Below are 7,088 nucleotides of genomic sequence, written 5' to 3'. Positions count from 1 at the left end.
CCTGGTTCCTGGTGCATGGAAGGCCTCCACTTACAGCCTGGAATTCACACAGAGCCCAAGGAATTCATGCCAGGAGCCCAAGGGCATCTCACCTCTCAAGGGGGAGTGGGTGGGGAGGCCCCTGCCAGCTCTACAACTCAGGTCTCCAAGGGCATAGAAAGTAGGATGATCCCAGACTCTCTGGGTCAGAAGGCAGAGGCAGGCTATAGCAGGCGTGCTAGAGTCGCTGGGAGGACTGTGCACCTGAAATGGTCCACATAGTGAAGGTCTGCCTCGAGGTGCAGAGAGCTGAGGGTCTCGACTCAGCCCTGTTGCTGAATCCCCTCACCCCTGAGAGAAGTTTTTAGCTGTCCTTGCAGTTCTTCCCTAGTTAAGGAATCCTGCATGGGCTTCTGGCTTAAGGCAGAAGGCATGGCTGCCTTCCTTGTTGAACACGTGGCTGAAATCTTTATATAAGACCCTTCCAGGGCAAGAGGTAGGGCCTATTCAAAGAAAAATAGAACAATAGCCCTTTCATGGTGCTTTATAGTTCTGCAAGTTACTTTCCAATCTAGCTTTTCATTTAAGCCTGTGGTGAACCTCTAAGTCAGGTGATTTATTGAGGAACCTAGGAAGGGGGCCATCCTGTAAGAGTACATACTGATTTAGGACTTGCACCCAAGTCTCTGGCTTCTGGGCCAAGTGCTTCCAGGCACCCACACCCGCTGCAGCATGGACTAGCCTGGGAGTTGCCTACACAGGCTCCCCAGGAAAGCACAAGGAAAACTTTCACCCAGCAGGAAATCATCCTCAGCCCTAAACAAGCCTCCGGGAATCTAGAATTACCCCCGATAAAGGTCTAAGTGAAGTACCTTTCTTCCAGTCTGCCTTTCTCAGATCCTGTGACTGCCTGATTCCTCCACTGAAACTTACCTAGCTCTGGCCCACTATGGAACAGCTAGTTAATCTGATAATATAAATCCTAGACCAATAATCTGGTCACCTCCTTTGAGCTGGTTACTAAGAGAGAGTCCCTCCTCCATATCCTCACCTTTCCTCTCATCCCCTACCCCTGTCCTGCAAGTCTCGCTCCCTGCTTGGTATGTTGTTCACCTGCTCAAGAATCTGCAGTAGCTCCCTAGCTCCTTCAGGAGTCAGCACAATCTCACCAACTTGCATTCCAGGCCAAGGCCTATCCTGTCTCAGCATCCTTTGTGGGCCTCAACTGCCACTCTTCCCCTCTACACACTTTCATTTTTTTTTTTAAGATTTTATTTATTTATTTGAGAGAGAGAGAGAGAGCATGAGCAGGGGGAGGGGCAGAGGGGAAAGCAAGCTCTTCACTAAACAGGGAGCCACACCGCAGGGCTTGATCCCAGGACCCCAGGATCATGACCTGAGCTGAAGGCAGATGCTTTACCAACCAAGCCACCCACTCGTCCCCAACACACTTTCATTTTAGTCAAAGAAGCTCCCTGCTATTCCTCAGACATTCCTTGGCCCTCCTGCCTCTGTCATAGTTACTTCCCTCTCCTGTTTCCTCCTGCCAGATCCTCCCTGATCTTCAAAGCCCTGTTCAAATGCTGTTTCCAGGAACTTCTCCCTGATCTAACCAATCCAACATGAGCCCTACTAAACAGCAGCCCCTCTCTCCCAACCTTGACACCGACTGCTCTGTGTTGCAGTGGTTGACTGTCAGGTAACAGGCTGGCCCGACAGGAAGAGCCCAGCCTTGTCAGTCAGGCAGGCTGCAGGTGAGATCCAAGTTCTACCACTTTCCAGCTCTGTAACCAGAGTGCTGTGTGGAGTATAACTTGCCAGGCAAGGTAGTGTTACACCTGAAAGAAGGCTGCCAGGCCTAGGAGATATAGGAGGAGCATGGGCTAACTAATGGTTCTAGTCTTGCCAGGTAGTGGGCTGAGATACCTCTAGGAGGTGGCTGTGGGATCAGGTGGGAGCACTGGACTGGGAGTCCAGGGCCGGGCTTTCAACCATGTTCTCAAGCGAATGTGCTTCAGTGACTGTTTAGCAGTGAGCACTGGGGAGGAAAGGGGTGTTCCTCTGGGCTACCTGCCCTTGCCTCTGGACCTTGGATGACTCTTCTCCAAAACAAGGGCACTGACCTCCAGATCAGAGTCCCCTGGGGGACCTTGTCCTGATTCTCTGGTGCCTGCAGGGAAAGGGGGTGGTGCCGAAATTGGCACAGTGGTTCGAGAGTCGGAGAAAACAGTCTTTCAAACCCTTCAACAAATATTTGTGGAACACTCTACTTCCATGGGCCAGGACGGCAGAACTCTCTGGATAAACCCTGTGCTTGCAGGCAACCGTGCAGAAGGACCCTGACTCCAGCCTCCTTGCCTCCTCTCCTTATCCCAGTCCTGCCATGTGGGGTTTCAGCTGCCTTAAGTTTCTTTCCAACAAAGTGGGGAAGGAATGAAGAAATCCACCCTCCCCGGGATGACATGGCCGTAACAGCAGTAGAATGAGGAAGTGACAGTGATGGGCTCACTCCTGTACCTGCCCTCTCTCTCCTCCAGGTGGTTTAGGCTTCAGCTCCTAACTGGAGCTGGGAGCCAGAGCAACTTTCATTCCTTCGCTCCAAAAGTATTTAAGTAGAAGGTATGGTGCCAGGCACAGGGATACCTGGGGGAAGGAGGCTGACCAGGCCCTGCCCTTAAGAAATTCCTGGTCCACGGGGAGATGGCTAAGGCAACAGGTCATTCCAGCCCAGTGCGACTGGTGCCGCCATATTGGTGCAGTCAGGAAGCTCCCCATCCGGGTCAAGGGGGGCGGGCATCTCAGGTTCCCCAGAGACCTGATGACTAAGCAGGAGTTGGCCACACTGGAGGGGACAGGAGGCCTGGAAACCACTCACTCCTTCCTCCCTTCCTTCCTTCACATATTTCACTGAACACTTTGGAAGTCCTGGAGTAGGAAAATTGCCCTCCGGGAACACACAGTCTCGAGATTGGGGGCATGCCCAGCCTGAGCTTGGTCTGTGGATAAGTGAGAGGGGCTAGATAAGTGACGGGGTCAGATAAAGAATCAGCACTTAGGGGTACATGCATGTAGGAGGGCAGGTGTCAGGAGGGACTTTGAGCGATGGGGAGGGGCTATTCCAAGAAGCTTGAGCTGAGTATGTTCTGTGTGAGCTGTGGAAGTGGGCAGATCCTTCTTCAGGGGCTTCAGCATCCTTGGTGTGGAACCGAACTGGAACCTCAGTCAGGATACATTCAGACTGCAGGTGGAGAGTGCTTTTGAAGGGTAGAGGTTGGCAAATGAGTCTCCCTTGAGGAGGGTGGGGTGTGTGTAGGAGAGGGGGTGGGATAAGGAGCCCCCTAATCAGGCCCCTCATGTTCCAGCCCCAGCCTTGCCTTGCTGCCCAGGATAGAGGATGGCAATCCCTTTATTCCCTAACTCTTTTCCAACCTCCCCAACCCCCAGTGAGGAGGGCAGGGGTCTTCAGAAACTTCAGTGGCAGAGGTGGCAGCCATGGCACTGAATGAATGACTTCATTCTTCCTTGGCAGCTCTTTGGCTCTTTCTGGGGTGTCTCCCCCTGAGGCAATGCAATGAGAGCCAATGAAGCAATCATGGACCTGGAGCTAGAGGCCAGGAACCAAACCCCAGCTGGGGGATGGGCGGGGCAAAGTCACCTGTCTTCTCCAGGTTCCTGTTATCTGGGGAGAAAAATAATCCTTGCCTCTCTCTGGGGGCTGCTGTGAGAATTCCAGGTGAATAATGGCTGGAAAAGTGATGGGTGCACAAAGTGGAGAATTATTAGTACTATTATGTGTTTTTTCAGAAGGCACAAGAGAACAGGAGAAACCGAGCCTGCCTCCAGGCTCCTCCCAAGGAGCCCACTTCCTTGTCACTTCCGCAGTCCACCCTGGCTTTGCAAAGACACAAATCCCCTCCCCGCCCCACTTCCCACACCCAAACCCCTCTAATTAAGTCCCTTACCTTCCTGGCTATCACTGTCTAATCCCTAAGCCCTTTCTCACCGGTCTCCAGTTGTCTCAGGGAGTCAAATCCCTTTAGAATGAGGTGGCCCAGTTAACTGTGAACCCAGAGGCTGGGGGCAGGGAGCAGGGACTTCTGGACTCCCCTGGAGTGGAGGGGAGGGCAGAGGAGGGCAAGAAGGGTGCTGGAGACCTTGCCCAGGCTCTGGACTGGCTAGCATGAGCCTGGAGACCTCTCTTGGGAAGAGTGGGTTTTCATTTCTAGCCCTGTACCCTGCATCTGAGATAGAATCCAGATTCTTTTTTTTTTTTTTTTTAAGATTGTATTTATTCATTTGACAGACAGAGAGAGAAAGCACAAGCAGGGGGAGAGCAGCAGCCAGAGGGAGAAGGAGAAGCAGGTTCCTTGAGGAGCAGGGATCCAGATGCGGGGCTCAATCCCAGGACCCTAGGATCATGACATGAGCCAAAGGCAGACATTCAACCGACTGAGCCACCCAGGCTCCCCTGGAATCCAGATTCTACCACCCGACTTGTTCAGTGTAGGTCAGTGACTTTGAGAAACAGAACAGTGGGGGATGAGCCCTCCTGACTCTGGAGTCAGACTACCTGGGTTCGGGTTCTGATTCCAACATATACCACGGTTACTTGACTGCCATGCCTCAATTTTCATTCCATAAGATGGTGATGAAAATCTTACTACCTCATATGGCTGTAATGAGATTAAACAAGTTTATTAGTGCGAAGGGCCTTTATTAGTGCGGAACAGAGTAAACATATCAGCTGTTTTCACTTGTACTTCCTATTCTCCCCCCACCCAACCCTGATATACCTGCCATTCTTACCCCCCACACCACCTCTCAGAGAGGCCTTTCTTCCCCTGGTACTGAAGCTGAAGCAGCCCCCAGCAACTCCCTCTCCCCATGCTATTTTACCTCCTTCGTGTGGCATTTACCGTGGTCTGAAATTACCTTGCTTGTATATGTAGTTATGGTTTCCTAGCTATTCTAAAGGGCAGGAGCTGTTCCATGTCCAGTCCCCAGATGAGCCAACACTCACTCTGCCCCCTGAGGGCTGGGCCCAGGGACAGACAGGCCCCTGGCCACCCCTCCACTCAGTAGCTCTTCCTCTCTCCCAAACCACAGTTATCTGCTGCTACTCTGCACCTGCCCTGTGTGATCTTGGGCATGTCACCACCCCTCTCTGGACATCCAGGTGAGGAAAGGGAAGAAGCAGTGGAACTAAGCAACCAAGAGACAATCTAAGATTTTCTTTTTTCTTTTTAAAAAAGATTTTATTTATTTATTTGAGAGCGAGAGCAAGAGACAGCGGAGCCAACAGCCTCACTGATTATAGGGTGTGACCTTGCAACCCTGTCATTGGGGCTGATAGATGGACTGGGACATTCACGGACCTGGAGAAGCAAGACTCTCCATGGACACCTAGGGGCCTGCAGAGTGCCTTTTGCAACTTACAAAGAAAACACAAGCAGGAGTTGCAGCAGAGGGAGAGAGTGAAGCAGGTTCCATGCAGAACAGAGAGCCTGATGCGGGGTTTGATCCCAGGATGCTGGGATCATGACCCTAGCCAAAGGCAGATGCTTAACCAACTGAGCAATCCAGCCCCCCAGATCTAAGGTTTTTCTAAGAAAATCTGTTATACATCCTGTGGCTCATGCCGATTAGGGGGAAGGACCTCAAGGATCTCTGGGGTCTCAAAATAACAGTCGCCAGCCTAGTTCTCTCCTTGTCACTGTTCCTGAAAGCCCCCACGGTTGTAGGGGTGGGTTGCACTCCTAGGAGCTGGGAGTTGTCTAGCTGACGGCCCTTTGTAAAAAGAGCAGAGCCCAAAACTGGGCCCCTGCGTGGTCCCATTCCCTGGGGACTATCTTGCCACCTGGTGGCAGCTTGATTGCATTGGCCCTATTCCATCTGGGAGGGTGCTCGCAGCTGGGGAGGTGGGGGGGAGGGGGCAGACCCAGATTCTGGATATGGACTTGCCTTTCTGCCTTCATCCCACTTCCAGCATCGCTCACGCAATGCTTTGTCCATTTTTATGCACAGCCTGGCATCACAGCGAAGAATTCATTTCACAGCAGAGGAAGAGACACCGTGGGCACAAGCCCATGGAATTCACTGGCCTTACCACATACTCTATTCCTGGTGTCAATTCTAGAACATTTTACTGCCTCAAGCCTGTTCCACTTCGGTTACACAGCCCATGCCTCACACTTTCATTAACAGCTTCCTTTCTTCCTAGGTCTTCCTGCAACTTTAGGGGGTTAAGGAGACGGGACACTGGGGCCTCCTCCACCCAGTTCACGGCCCAGCCCAGGGCCAGGGAACCTTGTAATCCAAGGCACAAGTCACTTGGAATCACAGCATGTCTGGTGAAAGGACCCCCTGCCCCCAAATCGTTTGGTCCAACTCTCATTTTCCTTTACAGCTGGGGACATGAGGCAAGAAAAAGGAAGTGGCTTACTGGGAGGAACACAGCAGAAAGAGTAACAGCCCTGTCCAGCCAGCTCCCCACTCAGCCCCAGAAGGGAAGCTAGCTGGGATCTAGGGGCTTGGCTCCTCTGGAGGGGCCCACTGGACTGAGCAACCTGTCTGCCCAGCCCTGAGAGCAGGGAGGCTGAGGTTCAGCACCAGGCCTGCTACTCCCAGCTGGGATCTCGTCCTTCCCTCTGTGGTCCTCTAGTCACCTCTTCCTCACATGCTCTCCCAGCACTCATTCCCTGCTATCAGTCTCCAGGCCTTTGCTGCCTTGTCCCTGGGCTAATACTCCCTCCAATGGCAGCTCTTTCTCTATAGCAGAAGGGCCCTGCCACATTTAGACTATCTCTCCAAGCACTTGTTCCTTCTGGGATAACTAACCATTCCCTGGTAGGAGGACAGACCACAGAGTTACTTTGGTTACTCACTAAGTTTACAGGACACCTCAGGCTCCCACTGATGGAAAGCTAGGATGTGGATATTCATGTGGGAAACAGAAGCTTGTTCCAGGCAAGGGTCTGTGCCTCATTGTTTGTGTGTGTGTGTGTGTGTGTGTGTGTGTGTGTGTGTGTGTGTGTGTGTGTTAAAGGGACAGAGAGGACCCTTTGCCTAAGTGGGCAGGATGGGGTTAGGGAACAAGCTGTAGCAATAGG

Source organism: Mustela nivalis (assembly GCF_964662115.1).
Source record: "Mustela nivalis genome assembly, contig: HAP1_SCAFFOLD_2319, whole genome shotgun sequence".
NCBI lineage: Eukaryota > Metazoa > Chordata > Mammalia > Carnivora > Mustelidae > Mustela > Mustela nivalis.
The sequence above is the reverse complement of the archived record's forward strand: the minus strand, read 5'-3'. Positions refer to the sequence as shown.